We start from the raw sequence: 13,161 nt of genomic DNA, 5'->3' as shown, positions 1-13,161 counted from the left end.
ATACACCATGCCTTTTTAATGACACCAAAGCAAATGTACATGTTCATATGGACATTAACTAGTCATGTGGCCGAGGACCCGGGTTCAATCCTGGCCACGGGGCACTGTGTGGAGTTTGCACATGCTCCCTGTGTCTGCATAGGTCTCGCTCCCACAAACCAAAAGGTGAGCAGGGTGGGTGAATTGGCCATGCTAAATTGCCCCTTAATTGGAAAAAATGAATTGGGTACTCAAAATTTATTTTTTAAAAGATGGAGTGTGAAAGGGCAGCACAGTGGGCCAGTAGTTAGCACTGCTGCCTCTTGGCACCAAGGTTCCAGGTTCGCTTCCGGCTCTGGGTCATTGTCCGTGTGGAGTTTGCGCATTCTCCCCGTGTTTGCGTGAGTTTCGCCCCCACAGATGTGCCGAGTAGGTGGATTGGCCATGCTAAATTGACCCATAAGTGGAAACAATGAATTGGGTACTCAAAATTTATTTTTAGAAAGATGGAGAGTGAAGTGGTTGATTCTGAGACTCGAGTCCTGAATCTGAACAAAGGAAACTAGGGAGGACTTCCGGTTGCGGCGATGCGGAGCTAAGCTGTACGTTCGGCGGCTCCCGCTTTCATTGGTCTTTTGGGCTCTTTTTAGGGCCAGTAGCGGTGCTGGACGGACCTTTCCTGGTGTTGGAAGGCAACAACAATACCTCCTTGTTGGATGGACTGGACTAGGAGCGGGGCGATAAAAAAATCGACACGAGCAGAGAAAGGTGCAAGGGAGGAAGAACAACATGGCGGCGGGCGAGGAACCGGCAGCGTGGGCGCAGGAGCTGCTCCACTGCTGCTTTAGAGAGCTTAAGAATGAGCTGGTGGAACCGTTAAAGGCCTCGTTTGCCACGGCCCAAGGGGCGGAGATGCGCGAGATCCGGCATAAAGCCTCGGGAGAACGAGGATGTAATCCTAGGCCTAGCGGTGAAGGTGGAGGCGCTCCACAAGAAATGGCAGGCGAGGCTTCAGGAATTTGAGAACTGCTCGCGGCACAAGAATCTGCGGATCGTGGGCCTCCCGGAGGGGCTGGAGGGATCGGACCTGGGGGCCTATGTGGTCACCATGCTGAACTCGCTGATGGGAGCGGGGTCCTTCCAAGGGCCCTTGGAGTTGGAGGGGGCCCACCGGATGCTGGTGAGAGAGCCTAATCCCAGCGAGCTGCCATGGGCGGTTCTGGTGGAGTTTCACCGGTTCGTCAACCGAGAATGTGTGCTTAGGTAGGCCAAGAAGGAGCGGAGCAGCAGTTAGGAGAATGCGGAGATCTGTATCTACCAGGATGGAGCGTGGAGGTGGCGAGGAAAAGGGCCGATTATAACCGGTCGAAAGCAGTGCTGCACAGGAGAGTGGTGAAGTTTTGCATGTTACAACCGGCGCGCCTTTGGGTCACCTATAAAGACCGTCGTTATTACTTTGACTCCCCGGAGGAGGCTTGGGCCTTTGTGCAGGCCGAAAAGCTTGACTCAAGAGGGTTGGGTGGTCAGGGATTGTTGTAGAGTGTTTTGTTTTTTTTACTTCCTTGTTTCTTGGAGGATGTTTTGTAGGCCTGTCGGGCTCGGGGAAGGAAGGGGGGGTTGGATGGGGCCTCGGGGGAGGGCAGGATGGCTTGGGTCAGGGCCTGGATAAGGAGCTGCGTCAGAGGGGGCGAGACCGGCCGAGCGGGTGGCGCAGGCTTCTTTCCCATGCTATGCGCTGAGGGGCGGGGCTAAAGTTGGATACGTGGGTTTTTTCCCGCGCTGGGGCTGGAACGGGGGGGGGGGGGGGGGGGGGGGGTTGTGCCTATAGTGGGCAGCGAGGGGAGGAGCAGTGTTACACTGGGGGGTGGTCATTGGGGTGGCGGGAGCAGCCGAGGTCAGCAGGAGTCAGCTGACTTACAGGAGTACATTGAGAGGAGCAATGCAGCTGGGGGGGGGGGGGGGTAAACCGGGTTGCTGCTGGAAGGGCCGAAGGGGAACTGAGGCTTTTAGGAGAGGTCGGGGCAAGAACTTTCCACTGTGGGGAACGGGCCGTGTGGGAGACGCGGGCACATGGCTGGCCTAGGAAGAGCTATGGCTGATCGGTGGGGGGGGGGGAGAATAGCCCCTCAATTTGGCTGGTCACCTGGAATGTAAGGGGTCTGAATGGACCGGTCAAGTGGCCCCGGGTGGTCGCGCATCTGAAGGGGCTGAGGGCGGATGTGGCCATGCTCCAGGAGATGCACCTTAGGTTGGTGGATCAGGTAAGGCTGAGAAAGGGGTGGGTTGGGCAAGTGTTCCATTCGGGCTTGGATGTGAAGAACCGGGGGGTGGCGATTTTGGTGGGGAAGTGAGTGTCGCGAGTGTGGTGGCGGATAGCTGTGGCAGATATGTGATGGTAAGTGGTAAGCTCCAGGGGGAGCGAGTGGTGCTGGTCAATGTGTACGCCCCAAATTGGGATGATGCGGGCTTTATGCGGCGCATGTTGGGCCGGATTCCTGACCTTGAGACAGGGGGTTTAATAATGGGAGGGGATTTTAACACAGTGCTGGACCCAGCACTCGACTGCTCTCGGTTCAGGATGGGTAGGAGGCCGGTGGCGGCCAAAGTGCTGAGGCGGTTCATGGACCAGATGGGAGGGGTGGACCCTTGGAGATTCATGAGGCCGGGAGTTAGGGAATTTTCGTTCTTCTCCCATATCCACAAGGCTTACTCCCGGATTTACCTTTTTGTTCTGAGCAGGGCGTTGATTCTGAGGGTGGAGGGTGCGGATTATTCGGCGATAGCTATTTCGGACCACGCTCCGCTTTGGGTAGACCTGGAGTTGGGGGAGGGGAGGGACCAATACCCGATGTGGCGGTTAGAGGTGGGGCTGCTGTCAGACGAGGTGTGCGGGCGGCTCCAGGGGTGTATTGATGGGTACCTAGAAATTAACGATAACGAGGAGGTGCAGGTGGGGGTGGTTTGGGAGGCGCTGAAGGCGGTGGTTAGGGGGGAGTGATCTCCATCAGGGCGTATAGGGAGAGGCTGGTGGAAGAGATTGTGAGGGTGGACAGGGAGTACGCGGAGGTCCCGGAGGAAGGGTTGTTGAGGAAGCGTCGTAGCCTCCAAGCGGAGTTCGATCTATTGACCACCAGGAGAGGGGAGGGGAGGGGGGGTATGTTGTATTCTATGCCGGAGTGGGGGTATGGAGTGGGGCTGATATTTGGGAGCTGCGTCAGAAGGGTGTGGTGGGGCAGTGCAAAAGCGCGGGCTTTCCTCTGGTTTCCCGTGCTGCGGGGCTGGGGGGTGGAGATGGTGACGGGGGAGGCGGGGCCTTAACTGGTTCTTCCCCGCGCTGGAGCGGTGCCAGGAGGAGGGATAGATTGGGGGATGATCCCATTTCGGGAGGGGTCGGGCTATTGGTGGGAGTTTCCGGGGTCAGCAGAAGTTAGCTGACCCACGGAAGTACAATGGAGGACGGTTCGCGGCTGGGAGGGTTCCTAGCCTGGGGGGGAAGGGAGGGGGGGAAAGGGGAATACCGGGTTGCTGCTGGTAGGGTCAAGAAGGAGCTGGTGGGGGCTGGGGGGACAGAGGTGAGGGGTTGTCGCTATGGGGACGGGGTCGAGCAGGGGGTGCTGGCCTGGGGCGGGCAGTCAACGGGCTATGGCTAGCCGACGGGGGAGGGGGAGAGACGCCCTCTGATCCGGTTGGTCACCTGGAATGTGAGAGGGTTGAATGGGCCGGTGAAGCGGTCGAGGGTACTGGCTCACCTGAAGGGGCTAAAGGCGGATGTGGCAATGCTTCAGGAGACCCACCTGAGGGTGGCGGACCAGGTCCGCCTGAGGAAGGGATGGGTGGGGCAGGTTTTCCACTCGGGGTTGGATGTGAGGAACCGGGGAGTGGCGATTCTGGTGGGGAAAAATGTGTTGTTTGAGGCATCGGAGGTGGTGGCGGATAAGGGGGGTAGGTATGTGATGGTTAGGGGCAGGCTACAAGGAGAGAAGGTGGTACTGGCTAGTGTGTATGCCCCAAATTGGGACGATGCGGGCTTTATGAGGCGTATGTTGGGACGGATCCCGGATCTGGAGGCGGGAGGTCTGATCATGGGGGGGACTTTAATACGGTGTTGGATCCTTCACTGGATCGGTCCAGCTCTAGGACGGGTAGGAAGCCGGCGGCGGCCAAGGTACTGAGAGGGTTTATGGACCAGATGGGTGGGGTGGATCCATGGAGGTTTGTAAGGCCGAGGGCACGCGAGTACTCTTTCTTCTCCCACATACATAGGGTCTACTCTCGGATAGATTTCTTCGTGGTGAGTAGGGGACTGATTCCGAGAGTGGAGGAGGCCGAGTATTCGGCCATTGCAATCTCCGACCACGCTCCGCATTGGATAGAGTTGGAGATGGGAGAGGTGCGAGACCAACGTCCGTTGTGGCGGTTGGATGTGGGGTTGTTGGCGGAGGAGGAGGTGTGTAGGAGGGTCCGGGCAAGTATTGAGGGGTACCTTGAGGTGAATGATACGGGGGAGGTTCAGGTGGGGATGGTCTGGGAAGCCCTGAAGGCAGTAATTCGGGGGGAGCTGATATCCATCCGGGCACACAGGGAGAGGAGCGAGAGGAGTGAGAGGGATAGACTGGTGGGAAAGATGCTGGAGGTTGACAGGAGGTATGCAGAGGCACCAGAGGAGGGACTGTTGGGGGAGAGGCGCAGCCTGCAGGCTAAATTTGATTTGCTGACCACTAGAAAGGCGGAGGCACAGTGGAGGAAGGCACAAGGGGCAGTGTACGAACATGGTGAAAAGGCGAGTAGGATGCTGGCTCATCAGCTGCGTAAGCAGGATGCGGCTAAGGAGATTGCTGGAGTGAGAGATAAGAGTGGGAATGTGGTGCGGAAGGGGGTAGAGGTGAATGAGGTCTTCAAGGATTTTTACGGGGAACTGTACCGGTCGGAGCCAACGGGGGAGAGGAGGGGAATGGAGAGGTTCCTTGACGGGCTTTCTTTCCCGAAGGTGCAGGAGGAGAAGGTGGAGGGGTTGGGTGCGCCGATTGAGCTGGAGGAGCTAGTTAAGGGGATCGGGCAGATGCAGTCAGGGAAGGCACCGGGGCCGGATGGGTTCCCGGTGGAATTTTATAAAAAGTTTGTGGATCTAGTGGGCCCCTTGCTGGTGCGAACACTCAATGAAGCGTGGGAGGGGGGGACTTTGCCCCCGACGATGTCACGGGCGCTGATCTCGTTAATTTTAAAGAAGGACAAGGACCCCCAGCAGTGTGGTTCATACAGGCCCATATCTCTCCTCAACGTGGACGCTAAGGTGCTGGCAAAAACCCTGGCCACCAGGATAGAGGACTGTGTGCCAGGGGTTGTGCACGAGGACCAGACAGGTTTTGTGAAGGGAAGGCAGCTGAACACGAATGTGCGGAGATTGCTGAATGTCATTATGATGCCGGCGATTGAGGGGGAGGCAGAGATAGTGGTGGCACTGGATGCGGAGAAGGCCTTCGATAGAGTGGAGTGGGGGTACCTATGGGAGGTGTTGGGGAGGTTTGGATTTGGTGAAGGGTTCATTAGATGGGTAAGGCTGTTATATGAGGCCCCGATGGCGTGCGTGGCTACGAATAGGAGGAGGTCGGAGTACTTCCGGCTTTACCGAGGGACCAGGCAGGGTTGCCCCTTGTCCCCCTTGTTGTTTGCACTGGCAATCGAGCCGCTGGCGATGGCATTGAGAGATTTAGAGAGGTGGAGAGGCTTGGTGCGAGGTGGAGAGGAACATAGGGTGTCCTTGTATGCCAACGACCTGTTACTGTATGTGGCGGACCCGGTGGGAGGGATGCCGGGAGTGATGGAGTTACTAGCCGAGTTTGGGACCTTCTCAGGTTATAAATTAAACTTAGGCAAGAGCGAGGTGTTTGTGGTGCACCCTGGAGACCAGGAGGAAGGAATTGGTAGGCTCCCGCTTAGGCGGGCAGGGGAGAGCTTTAGGTACCTGGGGGTGCAAGTGGCCAGGGACTGGGGGACTCTCCACAAGCATAACTTTACCAGGCTGGTAGATCAGATGGAGGAGGAGTTCAGGAGGTGGGACATGCTGCCATTGTCGTTGGCGGGGAGGGTGCAGTCCGTCAAAATGACAGTGCTTCCAAGGTTCTTGTTCCTTTTTCAGTGCCTGCCCATATTTATCCCCAGGGCCTTCTTTAGGAGAGTGACTAGCAGTATTCTGAGTTTTGTGTGGGCACATGGGACTCCGAGAGTGAGGAGGGTGTTCCTGGAGCGAGGAAGGGATGGAGGTGGGCTGGCACTGCCCAACCTTCTGGGGTACTATTGGGCAGCCAATGTGTCAATGGTGCGTAAATGGGTGATGGAGGGGGGAGGGGCGGCGTGGAAAAGAATGGAGATGGCGTCATGTAGAGGTACGAGCCTGGGTGCCATGGTAACGGCACCGTTGCCGCTCTCCCCTAAGAGGTTTACCACGAGCCCGGTGGTGGCGGCGACCCTAAGAATCTGGGAACAATGGAGACGGCATCGGGGGGAAACAGGGGCCTCGATGGAGGCTCCACTGGGTGGCAACCATCGGTTCATCCCGGGGAACACGGATGGGGGATTCAGGGGGTGGCAAAGGGCGGGCATCAGCAAATTGAGGGACCTGTTTATTGGCGGGAGGTTTGCGGGCCTGGGGGAACTGGAAGATAAATTTGGCCTTCCCCAGGGGAACATGTTCAGATACCTGCAGGTAAAGGCGTTTGCTAGGCGACAGGTAGAGGGATTCCCTTTGCTGCCCTCGCAGGGGGCGATGGACGAGTGCTTTCGGGGGTGTGGGTAGGAGAGGGGAAGGTGTCTGACATCTATAAGGTAATGCAGGAGGTGGAGGAGTCGTCAGTGGAGGAGCTGAAGGCTAAATGGGAGGAGGATCTCGGGGAGCAGATAGAGGACGGGACTTGGGCGGATGCCTTGGACAGAGTCAACTCTTCCTCCTCATGTGCGAGGCTTAGTCTCATCCAATTTAAGGTGCTGCACCGGGCCCACATGTCCGGGACTAGGATGAGTAGGTTCTTCGGGGGTGAGGACAGGTGCACCAGATGTTCGGGGAGTCCTGCGAACCACGCCCATATGTTCTGGGCATGCACAGCACTGGAAGAATTCTGGAAGGGGGTGGCGGGGACGGTGTCGAGGGTGGTTGGATCCAGGGTCAAACCAGGGTGGGGACTCGCGATTTTTGGAGTTGCGGTAGAGCCGGGAGTGCAGGAGGCGAAAGAGGCCGGTGTTCTGGCCTTTGCGTCCCTAGTAGCCCGTCGAAGGATTCTGTTACAATGGAAGGATGCAAGGCCCCCAAGCGTGGAGACCTGGATCAGTGACATGGCGTGATTTATAAAATTGGAAAAGGTCAAATTTGCCCTGAGAGGATCAATACAAGGGTTCTATAAACGATGGCAGCCTTTTTTGGACTTCCTGGCTCAGAGATAGGTAACTGGGTCAATAGCAGCAGCAACCCGGGGGGGGGGGGCGGGGGGGGGGGGGGGTGCATTATTGTAGTGTTTATTCTGTAACTTTATAGTGTGTTAATATGCGTTGTTGTTAAAATGCTGGGTTGTTCATGGGGATGGGCCGAATGTATATGATTGTTAATATTATTGTTATTTTCGGTATTTTACTAAGGTGCGTCAATGTTGTATAAAATCAAAATTTCTCAATAAAAATGATTTAAAAAAAAAAAAGGAAGGCGGAGGCGCAGTGGAGGAGGGCACAGGGGGCAGTATACGAATACGGGGAAAAGGCGAGTCGGATGCTGGCGCACCAGCTCCGGAAGCGGGAGGCGGCGAGGGAGATAGGGGGAGTTAGGGATGGAGGAGGGAGTCTGGTACGAAGTGCGAGGGGCATCAACTTTCAGGACTTTTTATGAGGAGCTATACTGGTCAGCGCCCCCGGTGGAGGAGGGAGGGATGGACCGCTTTCTGGGCAAGCTAAGGTTTCCGAGACTGGAGGAGGAGCAGGTGGGGGGGGTTGGAGGCATCAGTTGGGCTGGAGGAGCTGGTCAACGCGATGGGGAGCATGCAGACCGGGAAGGCACCGGGGCCTGATGGGTTCCCGGTTGAATTCTATAAAGTTTTCAGACCTGCTGGGCCGCTGCTAGTGAGGACTTTTAATTTTTAAAATTTAAAAAAAAATAGAATTTACAGTGCAGAAGGAGGCCATTCGGCCCATCGAGTCTGCACCGGCTCTTGGAAAGAGCACCCTACCCAAGGTCAACACCTCCACCCTATCCCCATAACCCAATAACCCCACCCAACACTAAGGGCAATTTATCATGGCCAATCCACCTAACCTGCACATCTTTGGACTGTGGGAGGAAACCGGAGCACCCGGAGGAAACCCACGCACGCACAGGGAGGATGTGCAGACTCCGCACAGACAGTGACCCAAGCCATAATCGAACCTGGGACCCTGGAGCTGTGAAGTGATTGTGCTGTCCACAATGCTACCGTGCTGCCCTAATGAGGCAAGGGAGGGGGGGGCTTTGCCCCCGACGATGTCTAGGACGTTGATCTCACTGATTCTGAAGCGGGATAAGGATCCCCTTCAGTGCGGGTCATATAGACTGATTTTGCTCCTGAATATTGACGCGAAGCTGCCAGCAAAGATATTGACCAGGAGGGTGGAGGACGTCGTGCCGCAGGTCATACACGAGGATCAGACGGGTTTTGTGAAGGGGAGGCAGTTGAATGTTAATGTACGGAGGCTGCTGAATGTCATAATGATGCTGGCAGTGGAGGGGGAGGCGGAGATAGTGGCAGTGATGGACGTGGAGAAGGCCTTTGATAGGGTGGAGTGGGGATACCTTTGGGAGGTGTTGAAAAGGTTTGGGTTTGGGGAGGGATTTATTAGGTGGGTGAGGCCTCTGTATGAAGCCCCGTTGGCGAGTGTGGTTACGAATGGGAGGAGGTCGGAATATTTTCGACTACCGGTGGATGAGGCAGGGGTGCCCCTGTCTCCCCTGCTGCTGAGGGAGTCGAGGAACTGGAGGGGGATAGTGCGGCGGGGGGGGGGGGGGGGGAGCATCGGCTGTCGTTATACGTGGATGATTTATTGTTGTACGTGGCAGACCCTGTGGGGGGGATGCCGGAGGTGATGAGGATGCTTGAGGAGTTTGGGGGCTTCTCCGGGTATAAGCTCAACGTGGGGAAGAGTGAGCTGTGCGTGGTGCATCCAGGGGACCAGGAGAGGGATGGGGAAGCTCCTGTTGAAAAGAGCGGAGAGGAGTTTCAGGTACCTGGGGGTCCAGATAGCTAGGAGCTGGGGGACCCTGCACAGGCTCAACTTTACAAAGCTGGTGGAGCAGATGGAGGAGGAGTTTAGGAGGTGGGATGTGTTGCCACTCTCCCTAGCGGGCAGGGTCCAGTCTGTCAAAATGACGGTGCTCCCGAGGTTCTTGTTCTCCAGTGCCTCCCTATCATAATTCTGAAGGCTTTCTTCAGGAGGGTCAATAGGAGTATTATGGGGTTTGTGTGGCCGCAGAAGACCCTAAGGGTGAGGGGGGGTGTTCCTGGAGCGGAGTAGGGATGTGGGGGGGTTGGCGTTGCCCAACCTATGTGGGTACTACTGGGCCGCCAATGAGGCGATGATACGTAGGTGGGTGATGGAGGGGGGCGGCTTGGAAAAGGATGGATGTCCTGTGTGGGCATGAGCCTGGAGGTGCTGGTGACGGCGCCGTTGCCGCTCCCCCCAACAAGGTATACTATGAGTCTGGTGGTGGCGGCTACCCTCAAAATTTGGGGGCAGTGGAGGCGGCATAGGGGGGAGGTGAAGGCTTCAGTCTGGTCCCTGAAACGGGGGAATCACCGGTTTGTACAGGGAGGATGGATGGAGGGTTTCTGAGCTGGCACAGGGCAGGTATCAGGCGGATGGAGGACCTCTTTCCCGATGGGAAGTTTGCAACCCTAGAGGAGTTGGAGGGCAGGCTGGGCCTTCCCCCAGGGAACACCTTCAGGTACATGCAGGTAAGGGTGTTTGTTAGGCGGCAGGTTGCGGAGTTTCCACTGTTGCCGCCAAGGGGGGTTCAGGACAGGGTGCCCACAGGGACGTGGGTCGGTGAGGGGAGGATCTCGACAATCTACCAAGTGATGGAGGAGGAAGCCTCGGTGGAGGAGCTGAAAGATAAGTGGGAGGAGGAGCTGGGAGAGGAGATTGATGAGGGGACGCAGGCGGATGCCCTGGGGAGGGTGAATTCCTCCTCCAGCACGAGGCTTAGTTTAATTCAATTAAAGGTGCTGCATAGGGCGCACGTGACTAGGACTAGCTGAGCCGGTTCTTTGGGAGTGAGGATAGATGCGTCAGGTGTTCTGGGATCCCAGCAAACCACACCCACATGTTTTGGGCATGCCCTGCGCTGGAGGGCTTTTGGAGGGGCGTCGCGGAGACGTTGTCAAGGGTGGTTGATTCCAGGGTTGAACCGGGCTGGGGGCTCGCAATGTTTGGGGTAGCAGCGGAGCCGGGAGTGCAGGAGGCGAAAGAGGCCGGTATTCTGGCCTTTGCGTCCCTGGTAGCCCGGCCGAGGATTCTTCTACAGTAGAAGGATGCGAGGCCCCCGGGCGTGGAATCCTGGATAAATGATATGGCTGGGTTTATCAAACTGGAGAGGGTCAAGTTTGCCCTAAGGGGGTCGGTGCAAGGGTTCTTCCGGCGGTGGCAGCCGTTTCTAGACTTCCTGGCGGAGCATTAGAGGATGGTCAATTTCAGCAGCAACCGGGGGGGGGGGGGGGGATTGGACGGGCTTGTTCTTTTTTCTTTATTGGGCATGTGCATTTGTTCCCATGTTAACTATTTATTGTTTCTGTATTTGGGGGGGGGGGGGGGGGGGGGTTGTTATTGTTATTAATTTATTTCCTCTGCTTTTGTTGGTTAAAACTTGTTGAAAATTTGAATAAAAATTTTTTTTTTTAAACAAAGGAAACTAGGATGAAATGAGGTGTGAGTTGGCTATTGTTGCACGTTTTACTTGAGTGTATTACGCGTTTATTGGAGTGTATTAACACGCCTCCGTTTAAAGGCCGTGTGCTTAACACTGCTACAGCTCTGTGTGTGTATTTTCAGCTCGGAGTCGCCAGGTACCGTATATAGACACCTCACAAGTATTTCAAGGTCAGGTTCAAAGTAATAAAACTATACACCGATTAGTAAGTTCCAACGATCAATATTTATTATACAAATATAATAAATATGCATGCACACGCTAAAGACTAATACCTATTTCTACTATTAAACGACTAAATACTTATCTAAGTAGGAACCAGCAAGGTCAGGGGACAAGGCCTTTGTTCCTTTCTGGGCTGCACCTTCTGTTCGTTACTAGTCGATTAATGTATAGGCAATGCTGGGTTCACGTAGCGAGCGTCGTTTTGGCACTTACTGAACGATGGCTGGTGCTCAACGGCTGGTGATGGAAGACAGGATCAACGGCTGGAGTCGGAGTCAGGATACAACAGCAGATCTGGGTCGAAGTCAAAACAGCAGTCCAAGCCGGAGCCAACAGCAGCGAGGCCGGAGCAAAACAGCAACGGAGCCGGAGCACAACAGACAGAACCATGTGCGGGGTCTATCTTTATAGGGCCCCCAATGTCCGTGCCTTTTCGGGGCGGGCCTTTACCTGCCATGTATCGATTGGGTTATTTCCCAATTGATGTCTTACAAATCCCCCAATCTGAGGGTCTCTTCTCGATGGGTGGGGCGGTCTCTAGGGTCTTTTGTGATGGATACTTCTGGTGCCGTTTCGTCTGGGCGTCCACTCAAAGTATCCATTCAAAACCAAATGTTGCTATTGTGTGTGCCCAGATCTGGATTGCCTCATTACTATGCAAAGCGTTTTGCTATTTACACCTTTGGTTGAGATCTTCCACCTGGCCATAAACTAGTTTCGTTACGTGCAGAATGCTAATTAGCCTTTGCAGACTGCTTGTCCTGGCTAAAACTGTTTTCTCCCTGCAGTCTTAGCAGTTCTCCATTTTGTTAGCCCAGTGTCCATCTTAGGTGGCTACATTCCCTCCTTGTGATCCTCACAATTAAAAATTGTGCAGGATCACCTATGCACGTTGCTTCGAGTGCTTCTGGGTGCCTTCTTTGTGTTCCCTGACCTCGGCAAGTTCCTGGGCGTCTATTCTGTCCTTGACTATGGGAATAAAAATTTTTACCTGACATCTCTACTTGGCGCTATGTCAAAGGGGACATGCATTACCAAAACCGGGAACCTCTACCTATCACAACTATCCTTATCTTACCTTAAACATTTTATTACAGTCTAAACCTTATTCATTCATACCACATTACATAACATTTCCTGACTCGGCAGTCGAGTCCAGGACAATATAATACATGGGTATTTTTTATTCACATAGTGCTTTATTCATTGAGGGGCTGGGGGGATTGGTGGAAACCGAAAATAGGGGATTGAACTCCATAGATGGTTGAGGGGCAGGAACGGGAGGCTCTCCTCTTCCACTTCCTCAACCTGAGGGTCTGTACGATTATGCAGAGGATTGCGATCACTAGCAGTGATTCAATCACATATGACATGGAGTACCATGCCATAAATTTTGTGCACCAGGTCTGAACTTCACTGATCAGAGCTGAGCACGGGGGAGTTGGTGTGAGGGAAACATTGACGGCGGGGGTTGTGGGGGAAACGTGACTCGCTTCCACACATACAAATATAACATTTAACAGTAATGGGTAGGCTTCCATCATGGTCTTCTCTTCGTTCTCTTTCTCTTCCTCCTGTATGGCCGATCCTTGCTGTGAACCCTCTTTCGTCCTTTGAAAGCTATGGGATCAAGCACAGTATCTGTCAATACACAGTTTAAGATCCGTACTTGTTAGTGTATCTGTCCTCCAATTCCAATTGACCCATTAAAATGACTGGCCAAGTCACACCCTGTGACTCCCCTCATTTTTTTTTTTCAAAAGCGAATTTTATGAACAGAATACACCTAACAACTTTCCTCCTGCGAGCCGTCTCGCAGGCTTTGCTCATTTACCATCCGAATGTTCCTGGATGTAAATAGCATGTGGGATGGCGGCCTAAGGGCTGCCTAACGAAAAATGAAAACAAATTTGAAACAAAAGGTCGAATGGGTTGCGTATGGGCCGCTACGGGTACGATTTGAATGGGATCCCCGGGTAAGGCGTGCTGTGCCATACCCGAGCTTGGCTGACCAAAGTGGG

This window comes from Scyliorhinus canicula, chromosome 2 (assembly GCF_902713615.1).
Source record: "Scyliorhinus canicula chromosome 2, sScyCan1.1, whole genome shotgun sequence".
Taxonomy (NCBI): Eukaryota; Metazoa; Chordata; class Chondrichthyes; order Carcharhiniformes; family Scyliorhinidae; genus Scyliorhinus; species Scyliorhinus canicula.
The sequence above is the reverse complement of the archived record's forward strand: the minus strand, read 5'-3'. Positions refer to the sequence as shown.